Consider the following 9,549-nt stretch of genomic DNA (forward strand, 5'->3'; position numbering starts at 1 on the left):
CAGAATGCTATGATCGCCACAAGAGTGCTACCGTCTGTTGCCATACAATGCTAGTACAATATCACTGACTATATTCTTCATGCTGTACATTTTATTCCTGTGACTTATTCACTTATAACTGGAGGCTGCTGCTTCTTCTTCTTTTTAAGATTTCATTTATTTATTTGACAGAGATCACAAGTAGGCAAAGAGGTAGGTGGGGGGTGGGAGAGGGGGTAAGCAGTCTCCCCACTGAGCAGAGAGCCAGATGCAGGGCTCAATCCCAGGACTCTCAGATCATGACCAGAGCCGAAGGTAAAGTCTCAACCCACTGAGCAACCCAGGTGCCCTCATAACTGGAAGCTTCTATTTCCTACTCACTTTCATCCATTCTGCCCATCCTATTGATATACAAATTGATATGGAGCATGTAATACACACACACACACAATATTAGACAGTCATAAAAAAGAATGAGATCGTGCCATTTGCAAAATCATGGCTGGACCTAAAGGGTATTATGCTAAGTGAAATAAGTTAGATTAAGAAAGACAAAAAACATAAGAATTCACTCATTTGTAGAATCTTTTAAAAATAAATAAAAACCATACACATTATTTTTCCAATAAAAATTATTTAAAACAAAGATTTAGATGCATGGATGTATTCTGAAAGTGACTAGAGGAAAGAAAAATGAATGCTGGTGTAACCCCAAAGTTATTATACTAAGGGAGGAAGTTACTTCCACTAGAACTGAAGAATCTAAATGGAAATGGTAGTGCTCCCAGAACCTGGGAGTTCAGAAGAGAGATGATCACATATCTGATGCTCAGGTCTTTGAAAGGAGCTGCCAAACTGCTGCCACTTGGTCCCCACCTGCTGAAGTGACACCAACTTTCATTCCTGGGAGATCTGAGTCCTCAATAATACTTCCTTTCTTGGGATGTAGTTTCTATTCTATTTCTATTCATGGAAATACTAATACATCCCAGACAAGGCCAAATGCATGGTCCTCCTGGCACCCCATTATGTAGTATCAAAAAATGTCATTCTCATTGGGATCAATCACTTCAGGAAGTGGAGAAATCCTTTATTGTGTGGAGGGCCCATAGAGTATTGCTACAATTTGGTTAACCTTTCCATGATAATAGAAACTGAAAATACATAAATCCCCAAATATTATTATTGATAACCTCTTCATACGGTTGTAAATAAATAAAGAACCAAAAATACACTTTGTGACACTAGACACAGATGTAATAAAAATGCATTTAAAACAAAAGTATGAGAACAATGAGTATAGGATTCAGAATGAGAGCATATTCAAGAGGAAAGACTCAAGGGAAGGGAATGGGGGTAGCAACTGATAGACATTATTACTAAAGTCCAATTTTCATATTGGGTGGCAGATCAATGTGTGTTTACAATATTTTCTTTTTTCTTTTTATTTTTTAAAAGATTTTATTTATTTGACAGAGATCACAAGTAGGCAGAGAGGCAAGCGGGGCGGGGGGGAGGGGGAAGCAGGCTCCCTGCCGAGCAGAGAGCCTGATGCGGGGCTAGATCCCAGGACCCTGAGATCATGATCTGAGCTGAAGGCAGAGGCTTAACCCACTGAGCCACCCAGGTGCCCCTACAATATTTTCCTAATAGATTAATAAGTAGATGATGCAGGATAGATGTAGATATGTGAAGGAGGAGGAGGAGGGGAAGAAATCTGCATGAAGCAATGATGGGATTTTCTTCTTAATCAAGGATTAGAGAGAGAGAATAGTAAGGGAGATTAACTGGGCCTCTCAAAGCAGTCTAGGAAGAGACAGATGGAGAGACAGTGAAGATACAGATGAAGAATCTAGATGCAAAGTAACGAGGAAATAGAGAAAATACAAAACTTTTATGAAGTTGATGAAGAGAATAATTCTTTCGTAATTATTCCTATTTGAGGAATATCTTAGAGGGTCTGGTGGGACACTCTTGACAGAGCATAAATTGTGCTCTGTACATTAACAATGTACATTGTACATTGCACAATAAATTGTACAATGAAGACATGAAACAGCGCAGCAGAAATTAACAGGGCATGAATTGTGCAGTTGATACAAGGAAAGTTTGGAAATAGATGAAGTCATCTAAGAGATTCTTGTGGAATGTCTAAATTTTTACAAAGGGCTCCATGCTGGAGAATAAGGAAGTGGAAGAAGGAAGAAACTTGTACAATCTTACCGATGTTCCTGCAAGTCAGGCTATTTGTCAGGCTCTATGCAAGCCCATAGCCCAGTGTATCTTCACTGTAATGTTATTATACTATTCAGTGGGCACATAAATATTTGTTTTGGAAAAAATGAAATAGTACCCATCACAAGGACAAAGGGATGAGTGCTACAAAGGTAGTTCCACATGCCATGTAGTTTCAGAAAAAGGAAGCAGTTCATTAAATATAAAAAAAGTATATGCATACATACTTTATATCACATGTATGATTGAAGTTGATTGTGATTTTAGTTATAAATGATTATTAAAAATGATTATTAAATCTAAAAAATACATCAATAACTTCTGGAATAACTACTGTTCTCTTTTAGGTTCTACAATTTATTGTATTCTACATCTTTTTTCTTTTATTTAATTTTTAATTTGGGGGGGAGTACGTCCTTTGAAAAGTTGTTTCAGAAAGGGTGAAAAAATACGTTTTCTGAGTCCCTGTGTTTCCCCTCGAAATTTGGTTGGCATAGGATTCAAGGTTCATGGTACTTATTTTTAGAATTTCGAGTATGGTACTCCAGCATCTTCTCAAGTTCAGTGTTGGTGTTGAAATGACAGATAGTAATCTGACTGCCATTCCTCAGTTGATAATCTTTCTCCTTCTCTGAACATATTTAGAATGTTTTTTTTATCATTGGATTTTTGAGGTTTCGTGTGGTTGTGACTTACTGTGGTTCTCTTATTCATCCTGATGCACACTTGATGGGGTATTCAAATGTAAAGACTCAAGTGTTTCTTAATCTCTGGGGGAAGTTTCTTCAATAACTTCTGTGTTATCTCTGTTTTCACCCTGGGATACCAATGAGACCGATATTGAAACTCTTGGATTTGTCCTCCTTGTCTTCTAGCTCCTCCTTCATGCTATCACATTTTTCTTTCGTGCAACATTTTGAGAGAATTGTTTAGTTTGCTCTTCCAGTTCACCAATTCATCCTTCAGCTGTATCTGTTCTATTTAAATAATGTAAAAAATGAACACAACAATAACATTTTAAATTTCTAAGCTCTTTAGTTTGGGTTGTTGCTTTAGTGTGTGAGGGCTGCCATAGCAAAACCATAGAATAGACCTGGGGGCTTCAACAAAAGAAACTTATTTTCTCACAGTTCTGGAGGCTGGAAGTCCAAAATCAAGGTGCTGATAAGTTGTTTTCCTCTGAGGCCTCTCTCCTTGGCTTGCAGACAGCTGCATCTTCATGTGGTCTTCCCTCTGTGCATGTTCATAGTGGGTGTCCCATTTAGGTCCTAAGCCCCTCCCTTTCTTATTAGGACATGAGTCAGATTGGATTAGGGCCCATCTTGATGACCTCATTTAATTTACTTACTTCTTTAAAAGCCCCATCTCCAAATACAATCACATTTTGAGGTACTGGGATTTAGGGCTTCAACATAATCCACTGTTGTCAGTGAAGAATGTGGAGAGAGAGCCTCTGTGTAAGAGAGGAGGGGTGGGGAAGAGGGAGAGATGCAGACTTCCTGGTGAGCAGAGAGAGCCCAAACTGGGCTCCATCCCAGGACCCTGAGATCATGACAGGAGGTCAAGGCAGATGCTAGTGGGAAGAATGGCCACCGTCCATGTTGACAGGAGCCGGGAGGCCTGGCCCTGGTGGGCACCCTACATGCTTCTCGCTCCCCGGCAGAAGTTCCCCCTGGCCATCCTGTGGGGCTGGGAGTGCTACTGTGCTTACCCCACGCCTCAGTTCAGCCTCCGGGGTGCCGTGGATAGTGTGCTATGTGGCCAGGAACCCAAGGCACAGAGGCTGGCTGGATACTGCAAGGTCTACCAGAAGCCTCAGACAATGACCCCGTGAATCACGCCGGGCCACCTCCTGCTCCCCGATTCCACCGACTCCCGGTGGGACACGCCTGCCTTTCTGAGGCAAGAGCCCAGCTGTGTGCTGAGCGCCCCCCACCTCTGACCTTCTCATCAGTTTGCCGCTTCTCAGCGTTTGTCATTGCCATCCCTTCCCCGCCTTCCTATGTCACCGTCTGCGTTTGATTCTGGGAAGGAAAAGTTGAGTGAGTGCTTCCCTAACCAGCTGCCGTGAGAACCAGACACCTGGCCACAAAGACTGGATCAGATGAACTATGAGCATTGCCAGGAAATGCTGTGTGACCTTGGGCTAGCATCTTCTCCTCTCTGAATCTCAAATTCTTTATTAGAAAAAAATAAAAAAAAACAACCCTGAGAAATTTGAAAGAGGAGCTAAGACCACACCTGTCTTGGCTGTCTGACAGTTCTGCTGATGCTGCAGATCTGGGGAAAAAACATTACCTTTGTTCCTGCTCCAAACACTGACCTCACCAGGGACATGGTAACAGCCAGACCTTCACACGAGAGCCCAGTCTCTGTCAGACCTTCCCCAAAATGGACAGCACCATGGGAAACACAAAAAAACTCTTAAATCAGGTTTTGTGTGTTCCTTCCATTCCTCATGTTCTAAGTTGGATAAATAATCACCATTTTCAATTCACTTGAAAGCTCTATTAACATGTTTACTTCACTGGATTTTTAAACCCGTGGGGACAGGGACAGTGCTATATTTTGTACGGACCTTCCTACCCTCTGCTCCTGGCACAGGACTCGCAGGCCGGAGGTACAGCAACTATCAGGGGAAGGAAGTAGGGACACACGAAATTCCTAAACCATCTGCTTTTCAAGTTTTCCAGGAAAGCAACCACTGCCTCATACTTCCAGTTTGTGAGCTGGGGGGATGGAGCTAACGACACCTGTGAACCCTCCTCCCCCACGTGCTGAGAGGCTGAGGGACGAAAGTAGCAATGGGATCCGCACGGCAGGCAGGACGGGGAGGACGAACAGCAGTGCCGAGCTCTCCGGGGAATTGTCCGAACAGAAGACACACATTCTTGGTTGACTGGTGTCCTGTTTGCAAAACCGGAGACAAAGCAGTGGGTTTTGTCGAAAGCCCTTTGGTAGGTGGTCAGGATGATGGTCTAACGGCATCGCCTGACCTTTGCCCCCTGTTCTGCCGCTCGGTACCTAACACTGAGCCCCAAACCAGCAGCAATGTTCTTTCTTCTAAACAGAAACCTCCTTTTCAGCACAGGCCCCAAGGTGTAAACGGAGACGCCCCCTTCTCCTGCGGGCAGCAGGAGGACCAGTGTTTGGATATGTAAGGAGAGGGAAGGCCATGGTGTGGCCCCCAGACCATGCATACACACTCATCCGTGGGGAGGACCGGGCTTCTCTCCCAGCCCCGCAGTCCAGATGAGGGGACAAGGAGGGGGAAACACAGGGAGGAGCACCCCTGCGCCGGCAGCAAACATCTCAGTCACTGATTCACCACCACACAGCCACCACCCCAAATCAGCCATAACTTAGAGCCATGGACTCAGTGTCCCTGTGGGTCGGGAATTCAGGCATAGCCTCCGTGGGTCTTATGGCTCACAGACCCTCTGGAGATGGCGACTGGGAGGTGGCCGGGCCGCAAGCTCCTCGGGGGCTCTCTGCTGAGCCTTTTTCCCCCCGCCGTGGGTAGGACTCCTCGCGGGCAAGGGCAGAGAGCCTCCCTATCAGCCCCTCACCCTCACAGCTCAGCCTGAGGAGGGGAGGACTCGGAAACTCCCCTGGGACTGAGCCCCCTTTGGGAACCGCACTCCTGCATTGTAGTCCCCGCACATCTGACCGCGGGAGCTCCCCCTGCCCTGCAGAAGGCTGCCTCCAGCAACCTTCCTGTGGGCTCTGCCCTCCGACCGTGTATGTGCCAACAACCCCACACGCAGCCTGGGAGGGAGCCCGCGAGGCTGGGAGCAGGAGTGGTGGGAGGCGGGAGCAGGTGTGAGAGCCTCTTCGGGCTCCAAAGCCCCCACTCCCCCACAGCTGCCGTTTGATGAGCACCTGCTGTGTGCCCCACAGTGCATCTCAGACATTCACGCTGTTCCCACGTCCTTACAGCCATGGCCAGTGCCACCGAACTCCCACAGCGACAGGGACACTGTGTCTTGGGAAAAGTAAGTGATCTCAGTCACAGAGCAAGTTCAGGTGGGCCCCATCACTCCTTCCTTACCTCCATATCCTGTGTGTGGTTCCTCTGGGTTTCCTGGAGCTGCTGCGGCAGTGAGGATAGAAGGAAGCCCGGCACGTGGCCAGAGGCCCCGTGTCACACCCCCTTCCTCGCAGTCCCTAGCAAGCCCAGTTGGCTGCCTGCTCTGGACGAGAGGCCTCCAAGCTCCCGTGACATCCCCCTTCTTGGCCCCTTTTCCTGCAGCAGGAAGCAAGCACACACAGGTGGAACATTGAAAATCTGGCCTAGCATTCCTGCCAACTTCCTTAGTCCGGGGTAACGTAATTATTTTTATAATGGCAACTTGTCCCCTCGGCACTGATCGGATCCCACTGCTCCCTTGTTTAAGATGCTGGAATCCCTCCCCACGGCCAGCAGAATACAACCCAGATAGCCCACTTGGTTTGGCATTCGAGGCTCTTTAAGGCTCTCTGTAATCTGGCCACACAACCTTCCTCTTCACGGCCGCCATCCTCATTCCACCCAGCCATTCATGCTCCTCCATCTTCCTGGGATGCCTCCCCTCTGCCCACTACCACTGACTAGTAGCCTTTTAACTATCCTTCAAGGCCCAGCTTGGAAGGACCTGCCTCCTCCCTCAGCCTCTCCTGATCCCCTGGGATGGAACAGACTACAGGGAACCCTCGTCCCTGCCTTTGCTGGAATGTGAGCCTCCTTGGGGTTTAATGGTGAGGGCACCCATGCCAGCGACAGCGGTGGAGAACTACGGGACCTTTAACATGGAATTGTACCAAGATCCTCTGATCAGCCTCAGGAGGCCCCCTGAACAGATAAGCGAACAGGCTTCTGAGCGATTGGGTGGGGTGATCAGCTGGGGTGGGGTGATCAACAGCTCATACCCACTGGCATCAATAGGTGCTTGCTCAATGTTTGCTGAATAACTATTCAAGCACATGGATGAGCAAATGAATCATGAAATGATTTCAGGAGGAATCACAGAAATAATCACCTGCTTGTTGACTTAACACAAGGATTACCTAAAGCCCATGTGGTAAGACCCAGCATTTCCTGCCACTTGGGAAAACCTTGCTTACAATCATGCACCATCGCACACACTCCCAGGGATACAGACAAGGATGGCCTATTCTTCTGGGCCCAGGCCCGTGACGGTCTCGGGGGACACAAACTTGGAGGAGGACCCAGGCCCACGGGGTGGGAACTCTGGTGTGCTCACAGCCTCGCACGGGAGCCTCCAGGGAAAGCAGGTTCAAACACGGCTACTTGGTGTCAGAAAAAGTGCAGGCAGGAAATGTCTGCAGAGCCAAAGAGAGCCAAGCGGGCTACAGGAAGCAAGAGGGCAGATGGAGAGCTGCCAAGGCCCAGCAGACATGCAGGAGTAACCTGTGTGTTGGTCCCAGAGAAGCCCAAGGCACTGGCGGGCCTGTGGCAGACACGCTCAGCTCAGGGAGAGGCTACATGCCCATGGGGCGCAGCCAGGAGCACACACAGACGGGGCCTGGCCCCCTTGCCTGCTAGCCACTGCCTACCTTCCCTGGTGCTGCACGGAGCCCCAGCCCTGCAGCATATCTTGACCTCTCGTCCCCACTCACTCACCACGGGGGACTTCTGGAGACATGGGAACACACAGTCATGCGTGCTCACACGCACACACACTTACATGCACATCCATACAATCATTCATTCTCATGCACGCACAATCACACAGCATACACACGATCACATGTACATGCATGGCCCACATGTGCACACTCACACGGAGACACGTGTGCACGTGTACACACATGCTCCCCATGCACTAACACAGACACACTCACACGTGTACATACATGCTCACACTCACACACATGCAGACACGTGCTCGCACTCATCTGCATACATGTACACACATTCACACACACGTATACATTCATTCACATGCAGAGATGATCACACTCACAGGCAGACACACATGATCACATACGTACACACACGACCCACATGCTCACTTGGAGATACACGTGCACATGTCCACGCATGTCCGCATGCACTAACACACAGACACAAACACACGGGTATGTGCATGTTCACGCTCACACGCACATGATCAAAGTCACACACACCGGCACCTACTCAGAGGTCTGTCCAGCTCCACAATACAGACAGGAGGGTGGGTCTTGTGGGCATCCTGAAGGCTGCGAGGCCCCTCCCTCCAGAGCCCAGACTTTGTTCCCATCTGTGCTGCTTTCAGTCCGCAGAGCCAGGACCTCAATCCTGCTCTTAATTAGCTGCAGAAAGGACTGGAACCTGTTAGATGGGCTCATCCTGGGTTAATTCAAATGCAAAACAGGATAGATGCTCTCAGGTTTAACCCCCCTTGGCTGGAGGACAGCTGGACAGTCAGTGCTCACTCTCAGGTGAGTCATTCTGCCCCGGGTGACCTGTATGGCCGGGTCAATGCCCTCCAGGAACCCCACGCCTGCTGCCTTGGGAAGTTGTTCATTTGGGCTTCGATGGGAGGAAGCTGAACAATCATAAGAATGCGTTTCTGCAAATTTTGGATTTACCTAAAGACACAAGCATGTGCCTATTAAGCATGGGGGAAATTATCAGCGAATGTTTTAAAATGACCAATAAAAAGGAAAATGTCATTGCTCGTTGTTTTTTATGGATCCTAATGTTTCTTTTCTTTTTTCTGATGGAAACATCAACAAACTCCCCTCCTAGATGCCGGCCACTAATGACACAGCCAGCACACGGTAATGCAGGCATGCGGGTGCCCGCCTGTCATAATTCATCTTCATAACTGTAATTGGCCCAACAAAGAGCACAAAATCACTCTGCAAAGAGCAGATTCAATAAAAAAACGATTTCACTCTCTTTTCCAAAGCAACAAGCTGGGGACGGGAGCTCTTAAGTACATATCAGGTCGCTTCTCCGATTGCCACTCCCACCCCAATTTGATGAATTCTCGCCTATTTATTGAGGACCTACTCCACTGGAATCATTAGTTAGGTACTGGAGGAAAGCAAAGTTTGAGGCAAATTCCCCATGGCCAGGAAGCACAGTCAGGAGGGGAAGGAGATAAGTTACACTGTTACGAACGCCCCACGCCCCAGAAGAGAGGCAGTGTGGATGACTCCTGCCAGGGAATCAGGGAGGGCTTTATGGAGGAGGTGGCATTTACACGTGATGGAGGCAGAAAGAGAGTGGGCAGGAACTCAGACTAGCACGGGGCATTTTTAGAGGAGTGCAGGGGGTAGTGCAGGAGCGTGCAGAAAGGCAGGTGGAAGGTCCCTGATTGTGGAAGAAGCAGGTGTTGAAATTTG

This window comes from Mustela putorius, unplaced genomic scaffold (assembly GCF_011764305.1).
Source record: "Mustela putorius furo isolate JIRA1106 unplaced genomic scaffold, ASM1176430v1.1 tig00000867_pilon_pilon_pilon, whole genome shotgun sequence".
NCBI classification, from domain to species: domain Eukaryota; kingdom Metazoa; phylum Chordata; class Mammalia; order Carnivora; family Mustelidae; genus Mustela; species Mustela putorius.